At 44.5% G+C, this 18,698-nt stretch overlaps 1 protein-coding gene across 1 annotated transcript in view; it reads left to right on the top strand.

Moving 5' to 3' along the window:
- The window catches only part of LOC144138660 (follicle-stimulating hormone receptor-like), a 144,529-nt gene that overhangs the window by 58,855 nt on the left and 66,976 nt on the right, over positions 1–18,698 (top strand). The gene's annotated exons all lie outside the window — the stretch shown is intronic.

Below are 18,698 nucleotides of genomic sequence, written 5' to 3'. Positions count from 1 at the left end.
AGCTCGTAGAGCATGAGACAGTCTCGCTCTTTATGTTTTCCTTTTGCCTTGCTTTTACCTCGGCTTTATGTGATTCCCCTGACAATCATTTATATGTTTTAATAAAACACTTGCTTTGCGCGAAAAGAATGACGGTATGTCATTTCACGTAGTCCTGTTCTACCTTCATCATCATCATCATCATCATCATCACCAGCCTATCTACGCCCACTGCAGGGCAAAGGCCTCTCCCATTATTCTCCAATTACCTTGGTCCTGTGCCAACTGTGAGCAATTTATTCCCGCAAACTTCTTGATCTCATCTGCCCATCTAACTTTCTGCCGCCCCCTGCAACGCTTGCCTTCTCTAGGGATCCACTCTGTTACTCTTAATGACCAGCGGTTATCGTGCCTTCGCATTACATGCCCTGCCCACGTCCATTTCTTCTTCTTAATCTCTACTAATATGTCCTTAACACGTGTTTGTTCCCTGACCCACTCCGCTCTCTTCTTGTCCCTTGATGTTACACCTATCATTTTCCGCTCCATTGCCCGCTGAGTCGTTCTCAATTTAAGTTGAACCCTCTTAGTGAGCCTCCAGGTTTCTGCCCCGTAGGTGAGTACCGGTAAGATGCAGCTGTCATACACTTTCTTCTTCAGCGACAATGGTAGTCTGCTATTCATTATCTGAGAATGTCTGCCATATGCACCCCACCCCATTCTAATCCTTCTAATTATCTCTGCCTCATGGTTGGGATCTGGGGTCACAACTTGGCCTAAGTAGATATATTCGCTTACCACTTCCACTGCCTCGCCACCTATCGCAAACTGCTGTGCTGTCCCGAGGTTATTGATCATTACTTTAGTTTTCTGCATATTAATTTTCAGCCCCACTGTTCTACTCTGTTCGCCCAGTGCGGAAAGCATGCTTTGCAATTCGTCCCCCGAGTTGCTTAGCAAGGCAACGTCATCAGGAAATCTGAGGTTACTGAGGTATTCTCCATTAACCCTTACTCCCACATGTTCCCAATCCAATGTTCTGAGTACTTCTTCTAAACATGCTGTGAATAACATTGAAGAGATTGTGTCTCCTTGTCTGACATCCTTCCTTATAGGTATTTTACTGCTCTCCCTATGGAGGATGATGGTAGCTGTAGACCCATTGTAGATATCCTCTAGTATTCTTACATAATGCTCATCTACCCCCTGGTTCCATAATGCCTGAATGACTGCTAGGGTTTCGACCGAGTCAAATGCTTTCTCATAATCTATGAAGGCTATATATAGGGGTTCAGTGTACTCAGCGCACTTCTCTATCACCTGATTGATCGTGTGAATATGGTCCATTGTTGAGTAACCTTTATGGAACCCTGCTTGTTCTTTAGGTTGACTGAAATCTAAGGTTGCAAAAATTCGGTTAGCGATTACCTTGGTAAATACCTTGTAGACGACTGACAGTAAGCTGATCGGTCTGTAATTTTTCAAGTCCTTCATGTCGCCTTTCTTATAGATTAGGATGATGTTCGCGTTCTTCCAAGATTCCGGTACCATTGCGGTCATTAGGCATTGCGTATACAGGTTTGTAAGTTTTTCAAGTACAATTTCTCCGCAATACTTCAAGAGGTCTGCTGTTATCTGATCCTCACCAGGTGCTTTGCCCCCTTTCATTTCTTTCAAAGCCTTCCTTACTTCTTCGGTCGTTACTGGTGGGATGTCTATCTCTTCTGAACTACTGTCTCGTTCGGCACTATCCTGTATGTCCCGGCTACTGTACAGATCCCTATAGAACTCCTCGACCACTGTGACTATTTTATCCATATTTGTGATGACATTGCCTTGCTTATCCTTAGGTGCATACACCTGATTTTTCCCCACGCCAAGACGTCTCTTCACTGCTTTCAGGCTACCTCCGTTCTTTACAGCGTATTCGATCCTCTCCATATTATACTTCCGTATGTCAGCTGTCTTACGCTTATTGATTAACTTCGAGAGCTCCGCTAGTTCTATTCTGTCAGCTGCGGTAGAGATTGTCATGGTTTGCCGTTTCCTGATTAGATCTTTCGTCTCCTGCGAACGTTTACCAGTATCCTGTCTGGCCATGGTGCCGCCAACTTCTACTACACACTCCGTGATAATACGTGTAAGCTTGTCGCTGGCTTCCTGTGTCGTAAGCTCGGCTTCCTCGTTAAGAGCGGAATATTGGTTCTGCAGCGCGATCCTGAATTCTTCTACTTTACGTCTTACTGTTAGCTCATTTATCGGCTTCTTTCGTACTAGCTTGTTGCGGTCCCTCCTCAAATCTAGCCTAATTCGAGATCTTACCATACGGTGGTCACTACATCTTACCCTTCCGAGCACTTCCACATCCTGCACGACGCCAGGGTTATCGCATAATATGAAGTCTATTTCATTTTTGTGCTCCTCCAGGTCCACTTCCGACTCTCCCGTTTAAAGAAGAAGGTATTCATTAGGCGTAGGTTATTCCGTTCTGAAAACTCAACTAGTAGGTCCCCCCTGCTTTTTTTACAGCCCAGACCATAGTTCCCAACTGCCTTGTCTCCAGATTGATTCTCGCCTACTTTAGCATTGAAGTCCCCCATAACTACGGTATACCGTGTTTTTACTTTAGCCATTGCCGATTCCACATCTTCATAGAAGTGTTCCACTACTTGGTCGTCGTTGCTGGATGTGGGCGCGTAGCACTGCACCACCTTCAGCTTGTACCTCTTATTTAGCCTAATTACAAGACCTGCTGCCCTTTCGTTAATGCTATAGTATTCTTCTATGTTGCCAGCTATGCTTTTATTGACTAGAAATCCCACTCCCAGTTCTCTTCTGTCCTCTAGACCCCGGTAACATAGGACGTGTCCATTTTTCAGCACCGTAAATGCCTCGCCTGCCCTCCTAACCTCGCTAAGCCCTATTACATCCCATTTAATGCCCTCTAATTCCTCGAACAAAACCTCTAGACTCGCTTCGCTAGATAAGGTTCTACCTTAACTGTGCTCAAATCTGATTGTGCGCGAGGCACTTTTGACGCGCATGAAACTTGTCAGATCTGAGAATAGTATGACATGGTTTTTTTACATATATTTCGTCTTTAGCTGGCTGTTTCGAAAAGCACAAACGAGGAGCGATCGGTCTTTCCTAGCGCGAAGAAATGCTAACGAACATTTGAGGCGTATTTTTTAAATGAGAGAAATCCACAAACCGAAACTAAGTCAGATAAAACTGCACTGAAAAGAAAAACTCGGCAACTTTCCCCCAAAAAAGAGGTTGCAAGAAAATAGGTGAGATGACGCCCTGCAAACGTGTACGCAGATCGTCGGTCGTATTAAAAATGAGCCATTTTCTGCTGTTTCACTGGCCAAAATGAGCCAAATATGTTTGCTCAATGGGAGGTTGCTTTTTGCTTGACTGTTCATGCTGTTTTGTGGGTGTTTTCAGGAGTTTTTGTTTTCTTATCGGAGATGGCTCGTCATGAATTCAGACGGAAATTAGCAGATCGGCGATAGGTATGTCTCCAGATTTCGACAAGGAATGAATGGAAGGAGGGAACAAAATGAAACTGAGGAATGTGAAAGAATGATGTTATTTTGTCTCCCCGGTCCCGACGGAGTAACTATGGTTATATTCATTTTTCACACCCGGTAATTTACGACATAGCCGCCGTTTACAAGCCCCATCAAATGTCCGCCCTCCCCCGTCCGAGGGTATGAACGACTTAATTAGGGATAAGAGGATATGAGAAGCCGTCTTGTGAAGCGTTTTAAAAATTTATAGCAAGGCAGTGAAGAGCGTGCGTACTTCGTGAGTGCCTTCAGGTGTGCCTAAGGAAATTATCCCACGGAAATATTCGTACACAGCTCCTACTCGTGCAGCGACGACTCACCTGCTTTTCATGTATATAGATCCACTGTTCTTCAAGCCTGTTGCATATTTTTAATGCCTTTTCTGTCACATTAAACAAAGGTTTCATAAGAATGCCGCATGACTTCAATGCTTCAATTTATTATGCGCTAAATTCGAACTTATTATCCCAATATTGCTCCAATTCACCGCATACTATTTAAACACTTGTGGCCATAAACGTCCCCTAGCCGACATGCAAAACATATCATATAATAGCTTTTAGTGCGTTGCATTAATGTCCGGTAACAAACTTCCGCTTTTCTGCCGAATTCGCTTAGGCGAGTTAGGCTCATACCGAAAAAAAAACAGCCCCTCATTTTGTCTCAATCGCCAAACAAATACCTACTAAGCTGACAATGAGACGGAAATAGGTGACAGACGTTTTGCGAACGCAAACAACACGGTCATTCCTGGCACCTTTTTTCAGCAGATAAGAGGCCAGGCCACTGTTAGTTATATGTATTTTTGTTTTTGAAGAATTGGAATAATTAATTCCAGAAAAAGAAAACATTTTTGCGTATTTTTGTTGCTCCTCTGCTCTTGTTGCTTTGTACCGCTAAAACCGACCAACATCGACACAGATAGGTCTGATTCTAGTTTTACGGCATGCACCCTAAGCTTACTTAGTTGTAAGCATTTATTTCAGGCCCATTGCAACAACAATCCAGAACTAGAACATTTTCAACAGTTTTTGAAGGCTTCATTATTGTGGGTAATATTGGAACTAAAGAAATGACACTTTTGGGGCGCAATTTGTGCGAGTGGGATTAGCTTTTTGTATACAAAATAAGTTTATTGTTTCCGCGAAGCTGGAATGTTTGTGGCGCTGTACAACCTGCACTATATAGCTCACTTCAGTGGGCACCCTGTGACCATACATTGGATGCCTGCATATTGCGGTACCCTGAGCAACGAGGAAAGGGATGTGCTAGCTTGCAGCGGGCTAGGGCTGAGCAATGTAAGGAAACTTTTCTTCGCAGAGCATGAAACCGCAGCGCTAGCGAAGGAGCGCGCATTAGGGCAAGGAAACCGGCCTTTCCCTGAAACTCGGCACCCTTTCATGCACCACATAGCCTCTGGCCTCAGAATGAGGCTACCAGAGCGGGTACTACGTCGGCTTGAATCTCTTCACCGCCGGTTGCGTCTCAACGCAGCACCCACAAACTCCTACCGCCATCGCCCCGGTCTAGTTGCAAATCCTTATTGTGACAACTATGCATTTCCGGAAATAGTTGGCCGCACCTTCTAGAGTGTCTAGCGTACATCCAGGAAAAAATCACATCGCGCAAAAGATCGAGAGCCTCAACTGCGGATTTCTATCTTTGAAACCTCTTCTTGGGCCCTGGCCTTCTTGGTCATCTCAACGAAAAGAGCTGGTTACCTTATTTGATTACTTACAGACAATAGCTGTCTAACAGACAACCGAGAACTTTACCTCGTCACCTATGAAAGCATGTAAACTTTTGTGTCAACCACTCATACTGTCATGTTGATTTTTTAACTTCTTTTTTACTTTCTCTTCCGCCCTACTTCTTCAGTGCCTTTATTCCGTTCTCCCCATACTCGCAGAGTAGCATGTAGGCGAGGACATGCCAGTAAACCTCTGCTGCCATCTAATAAAGGGATTTCTCTCTCTCTATCTACACGATGAGGATGGCCTAAATCCAAATGTCCATATTGTCGTTAGAAATATCCCCGTTGTTGCAAAGCAATACTCCTGACTAGACGAATGTTTAAAACAGCCAAAACGCGTCTGAATACTTTGGGTCCGCTGAGTTTCAATTCTAGTCCCAGTCTTTCAACAAATTCAGAAAGCGTGTTTGTTCACGGCTTCGATGTACTATGCTGGGAGCCAGGGATGAGCAGGAAAAGATACGTTCATGGTTTTATTTCCGGTATTCTACTGAAGAACAAATACATCGTGAATAACGTATTGTAAGCTGCAGCGCCGCTAGGGATAATTGAATTGCTGACTGTACCAGTGGAAAAGGTCGTTAGTTTACGTCAAAAGATGTTCAAGACAAAAACACTTTCACATTAACTGAGACAAATTTTAATATTTTTCACTGACACTATATATGTAGCGAATATGCGGTTAACTAACGTCTAAAAGGAATATTTTTTCATCAGGGTATGTGTACTTTAAAACAGCATGTCCTTGAAAAAGCACCGCATACAGCGCTAGCTTGTGATATTGCTAATACGTTTTGATAAACAACAACGCTATTTTTTTTATTATGGTTATGATGATGACCGATTTTCATACGTATATTTCATTTGGCTGCTACTGCTAGAGCCGTTCTGACTTCGAGTATTGTGAAATAAATGAATTGAATAAGTAATTACAATTGCAGAATACCTCCTTTTGACCGCGCGGGATCTGTATTCCATGGTTCCCTTGTTTCTGGTATCACAAATACAGATAATGTTTTAACGGGGAATACCAGCCCATAACAAACGATTTAGTCTAAACTTTTTCGTTTCTCTATAGCAATATGATCCTGTCGGTGTTTCAGCAGTAAGATTTTATGCTATGCATTTTTTTGTACGTCTGATCTCTGGACCTCTTATATGGGGACGAACGTCGTCCTACTTCGGCTACACATAACAACAAAGAATGTGTGCTACAAGCGTAGTGCCATTTGCGGCAGTCTCCGCCGTTAAGGTTGGCCAGCGTCTTGGTGGTAGAAGTAATACCCACGCCTGCCAAGCGTCCGGTCAAAGATGAGTTTACGGGCTGGGCCCCGATTATCCTGCGTTGGTGACTTCGCAAACGCGAGGCCCCAGCATGCTGCCCACGCGCCTGGTTTCTTCTACGTCTTGATATTCGCGGAGGCAAAAAAGCGATTACCCCTTACGTGAGCCAAAGTAAAAGTGATGAACGCTGTTAATAATGGCTATGAAAATTGGCCCAACTTGCTTTCTGAGTACATTTTCCTCATATATCTTTGCTGCATGACGTTGCTACGGACGATGTAGCTCGATTTGTAATTTTGTTGTACATATTTCCAGCGATTTATGGCAGGCAAATGACTTAATTCGTCAATACCAGTGGAATGAGAAGCTGGTGAAACTGGTGATTTTCGTTGCGGGACCACTGCGCACCATAACCAACGTGAACGAGGACGTATTGCCTAGTACTAAAAGAGAGCTCCCTTTCCTTGGCCTCCTCTATAAATTTGGGACGTCAGGAGTCTATTTTCATTGAAGGAAATGTGCGTAACACCCTCGTAATCTTTTTCGTGCTGTACATACGTTTAGGCAAATAAACACGCAAAGCAAACAATGTGTAATTGATGTGTATTATGACTACAACAAGGGTATTTATCACTGTTGTAGGCTGTGGTCAATGTATATGTACATTCTTGTGTTTATTATATTGCCCTTTCTCGTTTTTAACATTAATTACGCCTTCACCACTTGGACGATCTTTACTCGTGGACTATAATGAATCCATGGTGGGGTCGCAGGAGAATGTGTTTTGGCGGAAATAGCCAACCCTGTACGCTGATATTGAAAGCTTCGAACACGGCGGCTGTTCTATTGCAGAGCCCAACAGAAAGTTAGTTTGCTCTCATAAACACAGCGAGGTTTGGCAGGGGAACGGCAACAAATTTTGGCAGTGCTTTTTGCTAGACAGAGAGAAAGCTTACACTGCAAACGTTTTTGTTTCTGTCAACTAGGGCGAAACTAGTTCACGTGTTTGTTTTAGTCGTATGCAGCCCAACCTAACCTTGTTTTTGTATGTACAATTCATCACATAGACATGTCGGCATTATATGCGTTATTTACATTCTCGCACTTTTTTACTCTACAGCTCTGCATTTATACATGATTACATTAGGCATACTTCTTTAACGTGGGTATTGTGAAATAATTAGTTAACTATACATAAAAAACTTATGTTTAGGGCACACGGAATATCCGACGGACAGACTCTAGTTAGGCGGTGTGCCAAGAGAACAAAATATTCAATGAACGATCGGAATGTCACCACGTTTTCCAGAAAAGCTCCTGTAACAAAGTAAGTAATGGAATAAGAAAAACTCCATAACTTTTGCACGGGGTTGTATTCTAATTTCGAACAAAGATTCCCTGGAAAAAAAGCTAAGTACGAATCCTTTGATCTATCACAGATCAATGACACCGGGTTACCGAAGGTGTACATAGTGAATTGTATTTGGTCTTCGACTTAGTAGCGTCTCTTAGGTAGGAACGTAGTCCTACAGGGGAACTTTCTGCGTCGCAATCATGCAAATAGAAATTAGGTGCAGAGAAAAAAGCACGTTCCCAATAATACCGTATGTTTATAGTAAACAAGGGCGATTGGCAAAGAAGCTTACTCATGGTAACCGAAACAGAAAGAATACGTCATAAATAGAAAATGTTGAGGCTTACAGCGCAAACACGGGCACGGGAAAAAGAAGGAAAAACAACAATATTTGTTTGTGCCCCTCTCCGTGTCCGTACTTGGGTTTTGCGTTCGGAGCATGACTTTAACCAGCTAGGTGGTACTGCCAGGCTTTTGTTTAAATTAGTGACGGTTATATTGCGATGACGTATGCGTCATCGGGTATTGCTGGAACCAGTCATTACTCTGCATGGAATAAACGCGCCGGATTTTTCTCAACCTTTCCTGTAGGAATATGATTGGTGCCGTGCATACGGTGATGGAGCCAGAATCGTCTATATTTGGAGCTGCTGTAAAACAGGGAGGGGGCACACCCAGTACAGGCTTATTCAGTACAAAATTCAACACTAATGCTTTCTCATTCACTACATCTTAGTAAGTGCTTAGGGGTCAAGAATTTTTCATTCATCGCAATATCAGGCTCGACAACTTGCAGTTTTATACTTTTTATTATTCTCGCTTTCTCCTACTTAGCCTCAAGCTCCCATCCGTGTACGTTATTTTTTCCGAAACACTTTTACTTTGACCTTTTATTCATGCCACGCATTATTTCGGTCGCTGCGATCCATCCCTATGTCGTCACAGGAGTGCATAAATGTTTCCATTTCTGACAGAGATTTTTTTCGCTTCCAAGCTACATTGCGAAAAGCCTTTGATCGAAGCTGCACATTGTGGAGCTGCCATTGCTTTTTTTGTGAAAACAAAATTGCCTCAGTTTGCCCTAGTGTTGCAGGGCGCGAAAAACAGCAGAGCTGGCGGTACCACTCCCTTTGCTGGAGACCCAGCTGTCGTCCCTCACATGAATTTGCGAACTTCCCGCTTAGAGTTCTCCGTGACCAGCAGTCCCGAAATACTTTGTTCGCAGGCGTTCACATCTCACCCAAAGTGGACCGCGTTAGCATGCGGTAGAACCCGTGGTAACAGACTTCCCGAAATCGGCGTCTGTAGTGTGAACACGGCGCCTGTGCTGTCCACATTAGGCACGAACGCATGTGAACTGGCGATGAGAACAGCACGCGTGAGATCACGCTACGAACGCTGGAAAGGGCATTCTCGACGGTCGACCTGGAAAACGCCGGGGCTTTTCACGGGGGGCACGGTCACGTGCTCTGGATATTTTATCTTTGTTCTTAGCGAGCTCCTCACGGGGCGAAAGCCCACGCACAGGTCTGGACGGTGCCTGGCGCTTTTCTCTAGACGCACCCTCATTTGCTCTCGGCTGGTCTCACTTTCCTTGTAACTGCCGACGGCGTAACGCAGCATCAAACAGCTCTGCTGAAGCCAATCGATAACAATAAAAGATGCAGCGCGTGTGTGCGTGTAAGCTTCTTTAGGAGTTCTGAAGTTTTCATCAAGAAAGGCTGAAATGCGATAACACACCGAGTGCAAGTAATGCTCGCCATTACTAAGGCCCTTTTTAAGCTTTACCCTGCCTCAGGGCCGATAAAATGATTCAAGCAACAATTTTACAGTTGTATCTACAAGCTCTGGCGAGGCTAATCTCGCTAAAATATTCTCAAATGCGATATATGTGAAATTTAATGGTGCGTAATGTCTGGTTTCAGAATGGCGATGGACTGCAGGCTGATTCTCTCGTCAGAAATCGCGTCAATTAAAAGCGTAGGTGGATGAGCCCTCAATTACTGCTTCAATTACAAGGTCTCATGGAAAGGTAGCCGGAAATGCTCGTGATGATGTTGAAAAAGTACACACACTGCGGCTTTACGCAGCATTCATAAAGTCGGAAAACATAATGAGCTAGAGCACTTCAGGGTAATAAATGTGTAAAAAGTATAAAAAAAGCGTTCACCGGTAGATGCCGCATTTTAGAGAGGGCATGCGCCATATTCGTAGCTTTTTCTTTGGATACGCTTCGAAGCAATAAGAGATTGGGGTTATCATGCGCTGCCATCGTTTTTTATTCTCTATCACGTACCCTAATTAGCATGTTCTAATCCCTGCCGCGTCTTCGCAAACAGACGGTATAACTGCCTAAGACTGCAAAATTCGCTTTTTGTATGTCTTCAAATTCATGCATCTGCCCTTATAATATACATTACCGCGAGAAACGACAACTTTATTCGAAAATCTAGATTAAGAACCCTGATTCTCCCATTTTAGGTTGAAGTTTTGTGCAGGCGAGACTTTAGAAATTTTGCCTTCAGAACCCCTCTCGAGATTGTTTTTCAAAAAGAGGTTTTCGATTTGCTAGAACGTTTGAGCCTTCAGTAGTTTCGGATATGACATCGCAAAAACAAACAGCCAGGATGACATTTTAACAACTTTAGACTTCAGTGCATATATATTAGGAGTCAATGCATACACTGTTTGCTTAACAATGCCGATGTCGACCAAGAATCTTCTGAGAGCTTGCAGAGTGTGGTGAGTCCTTTAAGTGGCCGGCCGATCTTCTGTTTGTACATATACAGCAATGACGTACGTTTTTAAATGTGTTTAATACCGTATACAGTCTCACATTAGGCAAATCACTCTCTCACGTCCCTTATACCCTCTTCAAAAGAGTATCGCAACTAGATGATCAATGATTCAAATTTCAAGTGCCTATGCCTGCACCCAAAGTTTAATCTCAATCAGGATCTGCTTGGTAAAGCTGGCGTGTACAGCAACTGATTTTGTTGGCCCAATGTTGGCCCAACCTAACGACAAATCTCGTGCATTGGACAAAAGCGATCTAAGAAACAAAATTTTTTTCAGAGATGATGCACGGGTATTTCAGAAACCATATTGGAATGTGGTTTAATGTGAAACCCCATTGGAATGTGAAACCTTCAGCTGTCTGATTTCTAGTGGCTCGCAACAGGTGATATTAACATTGAGCATGTATTCCTCAGCGCAGACGCGCATAGCAGGTGCCTTATACCGTTCTCCCTATCTTGACAAACCTCACTGATGTCTATATAACATACAGAGAACAGCTTAACATCTACTCGCATGGCTGAACTTCTGTACGTCTATTGCTTGTTCATGCTTATATATACACTTTGGGATGGTCCCCGTCCGGGGCACCTTGAGTAATCTTGGTGACGGTATTGGCGACACCGCGGACCCCGAGCACCCTTACTGATGGTGTAATCTACCGTGGCTAGGATTTTTAAGATGAAAGGCAGAAACCACAAACGGTACCCGCCGAAGCCCAGGTCAAGCTCCGGAGGATGGGCTCCCTGTTTGTTTACCAGAGAGGGAGCTCCGGGATCTCTTCCGCTATCAGGGTAAGACTGACGAAGAAAGTACCCCCGTCCCCTGCTTTTTTCTCAAGTTTATGGTTTTTTAAAATTTCTCTAACCCAATGATCGGCTCCCTAAAAGGGGCTGCACCGAAGTTTTGTTCCCACCCCTTTCGAGCATGAGAGCCCCCGAACCTGACAACAACCCTCACTACTTAGTAATCCAATTTCTTAAACAAGCCTCGCAGTCCGTTTTTTTTATTTCGAAGTTTTTAGAAAGTATTATAGGGGAATCCTCTAACGTTAAGAAGCTAAGAATCGGGGAGATCTTGGTCGAAGTACACAGTCAACAGCAGGCTACAAAACTCCACCAGATCCGAATTTCCGATCTTGACATCATGGTCACGCCCCACCACAGCCTCAACAGCTCGCAGGACGTGATCTCGGAGCCAGATCTAGCAAACGAGACAGAGGGAGATCTTATTGAAGGCCTACAAAGTCAAAATGTGACGGCTGTCAGGCGCATAACCATAACCAGAGACGATAAGGTAGTACCCACTAGACATACCCTGACATTTGACCATTCCGTCCTTCCAGACAACATCAAGGCCGGTTTTATCCAATGCTCCGTCCGAGCGTACATCCCGAACCCGCGGCGCTGTTTCAAGTGCCAGTGCTTCGGTCATGGTACTAACTCGTGTTGGGGCCAACTAACCTATGCCAAGTGCACCCAACAAGACCATCCCACCGATAATTGTAGCTCACAAGAACTCCTCTGCATTACCTGTCAGGGCCCAGACGCGGCCTGCTCCAAGAAATGTGAAAAATTTCAGCTTGAAAAGAGAATAGTAATCATCAGGGTCACAGAAAACATCACCTTCCCGTAGGCGCGAAAGAAGTTCACCTTTTTTCCCCTGGGGAGGTACGCCGACGCGGCTCGCCTAGACGCGGAGCAGCGTCTGGTTTCGGTGGGAACCCAGTACCACCAGTCAGACCTGGTCCCGCCCACGCCCCCCATCAGGTGGCCTCCGGCGGCCCGTCCCACCCCCACATCGCTCGCTGAGCCAGCAGCGGCTGAGGTGGCAGCCACGTCGGATGGGAATGCCACTGCATCCACTGCTTCCTGTCCACCGGTCCAAAGCGCTTGCGAGGGCACGGAGGAGATGGAGACGGAATCAACCGCGGCAGTTCCCACACCCGCCGCGCCGCGCCTGCCACCCGGGGCGCTTCTGACGCCCTCGGCGATCGCGGCTCCAACGAAGGGAACCGCAAAGGGAGGGGGGGGGGGGGCTGGTTCGCAGGGCACCCTCATGGCTTCGGATGACGACATAGACGTCGAGCCGTTCCGACTTGCATCACAGCGAAAGAAACGGTCTGTGGCGTCCAGGTCAGCAGAGAAGGCGAAAAAAACCCTTGCAAGAGTCCTAGCCCCGAAAGACCTTACATAATTAGTCACACTGCAGTAGCTCTGAAAACTTCATCATTGGAGAGAAAATATTGTTCAATGGAAATGCAGAGGCCTTCTTAATATTCTTGACGATGTGTATCGGATCCTGCATGCTAATCAGTCAAGTGTAATGTGTGTCCAAGAAACACATTTATTTTCCAATCACATAAATTCCTTGAACAGTTGAATGTATGCAGGGAGGACAGGGATGGCTGCACACACTCTTCGGGTGGTGTAGCCATATTCGCCCAGAAATCCTTAGCATGCTATCACCTTGAACACTGTCCTGGAGGCTGTAGCAATCCGCACAATGATATTTAATACGTTGATAACGGTAGGCTTCATTTATATTATTTCCAATTTTGAACTTTCGAGCTGCGACTTGTAGGCGCTGGTGGAATCTGCCGGAACCAAACATTTTCATAGGCGACCTTAATGCGCACAATTCTCTTTGGGGCTCTCCTCGAACGGATTGCCGAGGTCGCCTAATCGAGAAATTCTTTACATATTCAAAAGCATTCCACTTCAACAAAATAAGCTCACATACGTACATATTCAGGAGCATGCCTCTTCAACAAAAATAAGCCCCCATACGTTAATATAGGACTTAACACATTCTCATATATTGACTTGGCTATAGGTTCCGCATTTATCTTTCCTTGTCTATAGTGTGGCAATGGCACGGACACATACGGTAGTGACCACTTGCCAACCTGGTTAACATATATAGGCGAAGGCCCAAGCAGTCTATCTTCCCATAACAGGTTCAATGAAGCAACAGCAAACTGGAATGCATTTACAAATACATCTAAACTACACTACTCATCCATAAGACGCGTACACGTTGAACAAGCAACTCAAGTACTAACGGCAAACATCCTTGACGCCGCTGGAAAGTTCCTTCCCCACGCCTACGCTGTCCTGAGCAACAAGAGGAGGCCGTGGTGGAATGAGGACTGTAGACGAGCGCGAGGCGTGGAGCGTCCTTTGTCGGTACCCCACGTCGAATAACCTTCTTCCATTCAAAAGGCCAAAGGCGATGGGAAAACGTGTGCGCCGTGAGGCAAAGCGAGACAGTTGACGTTCCTTGTTAACATTCATAAACTCATACACCGATACAAACAAGGTCTGGACGTATACGAAAACTCAAAGGACATCAGACACACAGCCTTCCTCTGGTTAGTACAACAGGGGATACACTGGGAGGCCAAGCTAACACACTTGCACAACACTTCCAACACGTGTCCAGCTCGCCACACTACACAAGCACTTTCATGAAACACAAACAATTGGCCAAAAAGAAGTCTTCATTTGATAATGACGAGTCAGCTTTTTCTTATTACTCCGAGTTTTCACTTGATGAACTGAGGGCTGCTCTGAGCACTTGTAAACCCTCAGCTCCAGGCACAGACAACATCACATACAATGATACACCGCCTACACTCAGACACTCTTCTAGCACTCCTGCACCCATATAACAAGATATGGCTTTCGGGGCAAATTCCAAACTCTTGGAGGGAGGCTATTGTTGTAGCTTCCTTGAAAGAGGGGAAGGTCCCTTGCTCCCTGATAGCTATGGACCCATTGCCCTGACCTGTGCAAGCTTCTCGGGTAGATGTTAAACCGGAGGCTGGTGTACTTTTTGTAGTACAATAGTCCCCTCTAGAGCTGCCAGGCAGGCTTCAGGGTTGGGTGATCTACCAACGACCAACTTGTTGCATTGGAATGTTACATAAAATATGGATTTGTTCTTAACCAGTACTGCCTTACTCTGTTTTTCGATATTTAAAAACCTTATGATACAGCCTGTTGGTATGGCATCTTTAGTGGCCTTGAGTCCTGTGGTGTGTCGGGTAACATGTTGAACACCATTTCAAGTTACATGCCCCAGAAACATTTCGTGTTAAGTTTGGGCCATCGCTGTCCCTGATACATGTGCAGGAAAATGGTGTGCTACAAGGTAGAGTTTTAAGCTGTATATTGTTCATATATATGATAAACATCTCCGGAAGGCATTGCCACCAACCGTTTTCTGTTCCATCCAAGTAGATGATGTGCAAATATCTTCTAAATCACGTAACCTGTCAATTTGCGAACGTCAAGTACAGCTCGGTGATAAGAAACTTGCTGGCTGGGCGCACGTTAACGGTTTTAAATTAAACCCGGGCAAAATACCTGTGTTATGTTCTCACACAAGCGCGAGAGCACAAGTTTTAAGGTTTCTTATTTGATGAAAAACTTACGGTCAACCCACACATCAAACAACTTAAACATGAATGCCTCAAAACCCTAAACATACTCAAGGTCCTCTCCCCCCAATCCTATGGTGCAGACAAAGAACTGCTTCTCGGGGCCCTTGCCGCCTTAGTCAGGTCTCGGTTAGACTACGGCTGTGTCGTGTATGGGTCAGCAAAGAAAAACAGCACTAAAGATTTCTGATTCAGTACTCCTTTTGGGCCTTCGCCTTGCGTTTGGTGCGTAACACACTAGCCCGGCCCAGAGTCTATACTTTGAATATAACAAATGGTATCTTGAGGACCAACGAACGTACATAAACTTGCACTACGCTTTTAAAATTTCATCGCTGGATAACCATCCTTTTAAACCTGTTTTTAATGATACATGCACATCACCACTGTTTGTAAATCCCCAGTCTGTTCCTTTGCCATTCTCACAGGAAGCTTCGGATTTCAGCAACTCCTTTTAAACATTTGCATACCTTCTTTTACTGACGTTTTACCACCCTGACAGCTTCTACCTGTATGTTGTGATTTGTCTTTCAAAAAAATTGATAAAACCAGGGTACCACAAACTGCAATTTTGCAGCACTTGTTGTCCCCGCATGATAAGTGTCAGTGTGCTGCGTTTAACAGTGACCCATCAAAAACTGCAACCATAGTGTCTTGCGCTGCTCATGGGCCAAACGTTGATGCATACAGAACCATGAGTCATACACCACAATTTACTCAGCTGAAGCATATGCCACCTTACCCATTGCACAACACATTCTTGAACACAAAATTTCAAAGTCGATCATATATACAGATTCCTTGAGCGTTGAGCACGCATTAGCATCACACAAACCATGCAAAAACAGAATTGTCAGTATGGTCCTCAACACTACCATGCCAGTATATGCCCAAAAGCTCTTTCTTGTCTTGTGCTGGGTTCATTTCCACGCTGGGATGGCCTGCAATGAGGGGTCTGATGAGAGGGCCGCTGCCGCCGCACTCAGGAACACAGTCGACATGACAACGCTACCACACAGTGACCTTAAGCCAGAAATTCGACAATACCTTCGTAGAAAATGGCAAGTACCGTGGAATGAACAGGCAGATAACAAACTACACGTAATAAAACCACACTTGGGATGGTACACAATTGACTCACACAACGGACACACGGAAGTCGTCTTGGCTAGGCTACGGATAGGGCATACCCATGCAACGCACTCGTATATGCTCACGGGATTTTCAAGGCCCCAGTGCAGCTGGTGCGGAGACGCCCTATCTGCAGTTCACGTACTCATTCAATGCAAGGCACTTGACACCACACGACACAAACACTTCCCACAAGTATACCGAGGACACATCCCGTTTCACCCATGCTACTTTTTAGGATACGAGCCCATGTATTATATCAAGCGTGTGTTTAGATTTATCACTGATGTCAAGTTTTTGCATTTCATTTGTTATCATTCATCAAGAAAACCTGGCCATTTACACCAGTTATCTTCATTACCACAACTTTTACCTCGTTTATTTTTACTGAAATAATTTACTTTTACATTCATGCCACTGAAATTAACTAACTATCCTTTGGCTCTCTTTGCCCTCAGTCGGCCTTGCGCCATAAAAATCCAAACATTTTTACTTAGGGATTGTCGACGGACACCCAACAAGTGGCGGACAAACTAGGGGCAGTTCTGCCCATCCTGGAAGCGTTCGCTTCGAGGCAGGATATATACACACTGCACCAAAGTTTCCTAATCTAAACATAAAATTGCCCAAGAACTGTTACCGGACTTCTCGATTAAAATGATTGTAGGTGCCACTGCACTGTCTTCTACAATATAAATAAGACTTTCATTGATATTATTAAAATAAGCTAACTATAAGTTTTTAAATTCATAAACTACAACGACATTCATTTTCGCAGAATGGAAAAAAAATGAGCACCGACACCGCTTCAAGTGAAAAAAGTAGGCTTTCTATGTACGTACTTCTCTGCCCGATTACGCAGTGTTTAAAGGTGGTTTAGCTGTTCTTTGTAGAAACATGTCTCTGGTTGTACAGGGATACATTCCGTTGTATACAGGCACAGGTGTTTCTCGTTTAAAATGTCAGGTAATTGTACCACAATGCCTTGATTTGTTTTTTTTATTCTCTGCTTTTTAACCGAAGTACGCATTTTTTTTCATTGTGAACTGTCCCAAGACTGCCGTAATAATCTCTTCAGCATTGCGGATCAGCATATAAAACATGTCGGTTAGCTGTACAGTTTCAGACGCCTGACACAAGTGCAAATTTGCCTCGTCTGCAGTCCTGTTGAATATTTGATAGACGCATTTTTAATTCGCGCAGACTTGCAGACGATTTGTTTTAATCCGTGCAGACACCCCGTGCGCACGCAGAAAGAATGCTTCTTGGCTGTACAGAGGACATCTATTGGTGTCTAGTGTGGAGGAGATGGGGCAGTAAAGTTTATTATAGCGTGACTTATGTGCTGAAGTCTGATACACTGGCCTGCGCTGGCCACCCGGGCCCTCTCCACCGGGCTACGCTGGCAGGAAATACCGGAGCAGGACAGATGTGCCACCCACTGTTCGTATGTAACTTGGAGATTAGTAGTAAGGAACGAGGTTTGGTGACACCCCTTTACCAGGCGGTATAGGATGCCAGGGTAGGGGCATTGCTTTCCAGTGGTGGTGTAGTGGAAGGGCTGTCGAACAAAAACCAGTCCATTTACGTCTAATGCTCGGTAAAATAAAGAAAAACCAGTGCATGTGATAATGCACGTACGTCTGCTGGTAATTCTACAATGTTTGTTTTAAGTTTGTTTTCTGTGTTATAGCTGTTCGAATCGACCTAGTAATGCAAGCAGCAGGAAACATTAAACTTTGACGGTTTATTACGTTTGTTCGAATATCACCTAATATTTAAAGCTGAAAAATATTTATATTGTTAATGAAAAATTAAAAACTGCATATAGGCCTACGTCTTTGACCAGCCGCGGTTGTTAAGTGGCTAAGGCGATGTGCAGCTGATCCCAAGGAGGTGGGTGCGATTTCCGCCCGCGACGGCGGCTGTTTTGATGGAGGCGAAAAAATAAACGTCCCTGCGTTCGAGATTTGGGTACACAAAAAAGTTCCCCAGGTGGTGAAAATAATCTGGAGCCTTCCACTGTGGTACACTTTATCGCCTGTGTAGCGTCGCTGGGGTAAACCTCATTCTCCAATCAAATCCTACGTCTTCGCACATTGTTTTCTTAACAGTGAACGCATTTATGATATCGGTGCTGAAATGGCGCAGAAATGTGGCTAATAGTGCGTTTAGATGAGTGCATTATACTGCTTTGGGCTGAGTGAAAATAAGTAAAAGCTACAGCCTAAATTTCTATATCCATTACCAGTAAACACATTGATAAAATATTTATTCGTTATGAAATTCCCATATGAATACAGGTAGCGAAGGGAGGGAAACGTGCTTCTCAAAGATGAGTTATTCCAGAATAGTTAAATTGGCATCTCAAAAAACTGTAATGCG

The sequence above is a fragment of the Haemaphysalis longicornis genome, unplaced genomic scaffold (assembly GCF_048455015.1).
Source record: "Haemaphysalis longicornis isolate Haplotype H1 unplaced genomic scaffold, Haemaphysalis longicornis Haplotype H1 scaffold_5, whole genome shotgun sequence".
Lineage (NCBI taxonomy): Eukaryota > Metazoa > Arthropoda > Arachnida > Ixodida > Ixodidae > Haemaphysalis > Haemaphysalis longicornis.
This window is presented reverse-complemented; position numbering and strand designations above follow the sequence as displayed.